The sequence below is a fragment of the Penaeus monodon genome, chromosome 17 (genome assembly GCF_015228065.2).
Source record: "Penaeus monodon isolate SGIC_2016 chromosome 17, NSTDA_Pmon_1, whole genome shotgun sequence".
Taxonomy (NCBI): Eukaryota; Metazoa; Arthropoda; class Malacostraca; order Decapoda; family Penaeidae; genus Penaeus; species Penaeus monodon.
The window spans coordinates 13,695,116-13,697,085 of NC_051402.1; positions in this window are offsets into that span (position 1 = coordinate 13,695,116).

Sequence of the window (1,970 nt, forward strand, 5' to 3'; positions counted from 1 at the left end):
GGGAAACGGAGTGAATGTAGAGACAGACTTATAGATTGGTGTAAGGAGATAAATCTAATCATCACGAATACCAAGCGTCGATATGCATGAATTTGTGCTTGTGATAGAGCCTTAACCCAAGTCGAGTATGTTATGATCAGTTCAGGATCCCGGAACGCAATCAAAAACTCCTGAGCATATTCGGGTGCAGACACAAATTCAGATCACAATCCAGTAATAATAAATTTTACTTTGTCCCTCAAAAAGCTGAAGAAAAAGAAGATTGCCCACAATTTTGATCTCGTACATTGCAAACCAATGAAGAGGTGCGATTTTTTTTTTTTTTTTTTTTTATCTATCAGAGGTTTCGTACAATGGCATTGATCATCGTTTTGGTGCCTTCGTTGAGAACATCCAAACGGCAACTTCTAAGACAGCAGAAAAGACCAAGCCCTCATCAAACTTGTTCCACCCAGATCTCAAAGTTTCAAAACAACATGAAATATGTAATATGAACTAGTAAACAATCTTTACAAAAAGGAATGTAAGAAAGCCAAAGAAAAGTGGCTGCAGGGGAAATGTGATGTCGTTTAGTATCTCATTTGTAGTTCCAAATAGATGTTCTAAAGGATAAGAAAGATCACTGGTCAGCGGTCCTTTTTCAAAGTAGGAGACGGCCGTATTCTCCACGAAACCGAGGGTGTCAGTGTTCGTTGAGAAGAGTATGCTCAAGAACTTTTGGACGATGCGCAAGAGCCGAAAGATCTAGTCCCGGAAGCTGTCACATCTGGTCCACCAACTCTAAAGTAAGAAGTGCGTTGGTCTCTACAACTAAAGAAATTTGGAAAAGCTGCGGTGTATACGTCGAAATGCTCAGGGCTTTAGGAGAGAAAATTATTGATCTCATCTGAAACTTTCTAAATATCTATGAAGCATACATGTTACCTAAAGAAATGACGAAATCAGCATTCACTGCCCTACCGAAGGTCCCAGGAACGCTTGAGTGCTCACAATATCGCACAATTGTCTTACGTTGCATATTCTTTAAAAAATACTGAAAATCATCTTACAGAAGACCAGAAGACACATGCTACTTGAGATACCAAAGACTCAGTTTGGGTTTATGAAGGATAAAGGTACGAGGAATGCCATCTCCGTTATGAGAATGCTTGCCGAGAAAGCCATCCAACACCAGCAAAACAACTACTTGGTTTTCATAGACTATCAAAAAGCTTTTGATAAGATCCGGAACTTAGAATTGTTCAAAATCCTTGCAAATATCCGGATAGATGACAAAGATATAAGATTAATTCAATCAGTCTTCTAAGAGCAACTTGCAGCGGTCCGCATATATGATGGAACAACTAACTGGTTCCCCAAAAGCTTTTTGGTACTGTTGTAGAAGCCAGCGAACGTCTTAGCTCCATATCAATAGCAAGAAAACAAAATACATGGTGGTTTCAAAGTCGGGAGTCCCATCAACTTGTCCACTGAATCAAGGAGAAATAGAAATCCAACAGGTCTCCTCCTTCAATTATTTAGGAGCTCTTGTCACTTCAGATGCTCGTTGCAAGAAGGAAATCAGACACAGAATCGGACTAGCAAAAAATGCATTCTTCAAACTCCGGAACAGACCACAAACTCGCAGTACAAATATAAATCAAACTCTCGTATATGATTGCAAGTCCTGGACTCTAACGGCTATAACTGGGCGCAATATAGAAGCCCTGAAATGTGGTTCTACCGCAAGATGTTACACACTACTTACACCGACCGAGTGTCCAACGCGGAGATCCCCAGAAGAGTCGGACAGGGACACGACAACTCAAATTCCTCGGACATGCAATCCGTAAAGGTACATTCGAAAACCTTAGCCTAAGCGGTAGACTTGAAGGCTCGAAATGGACAAAGAGTAACATTCCTCGATACTTTCAATATACAAACACTTGGATGCCTCTGGGAGAAAGCTCAACAAAGCGAATCATGGTGCC